The sequence below is a fragment of the Morone saxatilis genome, unplaced genomic scaffold, assembly GCF_004916995.1.
Source record: "Morone saxatilis isolate NCDOM2014 unplaced genomic scaffold, NCSU_SB_2.0 Contig11, whole genome shotgun sequence".
Classification (NCBI taxonomy): domain Eukaryota; kingdom Metazoa; phylum Chordata; class Actinopteri; family Moronidae; genus Morone; species Morone saxatilis.
In genome coordinates, this window is record NW_023339663.1 from 19218904 (window position 1) to 19219518 (window position 615).

Below are 615 nucleotides of genomic sequence, written 5' to 3' on the forward strand. Positions count from 1 at the left end.
GAGAGAGAGAGAGAGGGAGAAGTGCTGGTAAGATCTTTACTTGAAATAGTTGTTACCTCAGGAAGAGAGCAGGGCCAGGGGAAGAGGAAAGGAAAAGTGAAGGAATGAAAGAGACAGAGTGACAAAGAGATAGAAAGGAGATAGATAGAAAGGAGAGAGAGAGAGAGAGAGAGAGAGATAGTCCTCTAAAGCGCTTGAGGCTAATAGAGAGAGAGAGAGAGAGAAGTGAACGATGTGAAGAAATTAAAAATTAGCCTCTGATTTGAACCGCAGCTCGTGCATTAATAAAACACCCTGTGCTCCAGGGCTTACTGCTAGAGATACGCCATCTTTTATTTTTGACAAAAAAAAACATCACGTTTAGCTAATAGTCACATTTTTAATGTTGCTAATATATTTTACCGGAAAATATCTTTAGGCTTCTGCTAAAATTAAATGTAAATTTGTTAAAGTGCTCCTTGGATCACTGACTTCCCCACCAGCGTTCCACCTTTCCTCCACACTCCTTGCCCCTTTTAGAGGTAGGGGGGAACTAGGCTGTTAAAGTCCATTAAGGAAGTGTTGCCACTTTAGTATTGTAACACACAAAGACAGATACACACAAACACACACAAC

General features: G+C 40.8%; 1 protein-coding gene across 1 annotated transcript in view; it reads left to right on the forward strand.

The window, feature by feature from the left end:
- Positions 1 to 615, forward strand: part of spata17 (spermatogenesis associated 17) — a gene marked incomplete at its 5' end in the record, with an annotated part of 34119 nt that overhangs the window by 6130 nt on the left and 27374 nt on the right.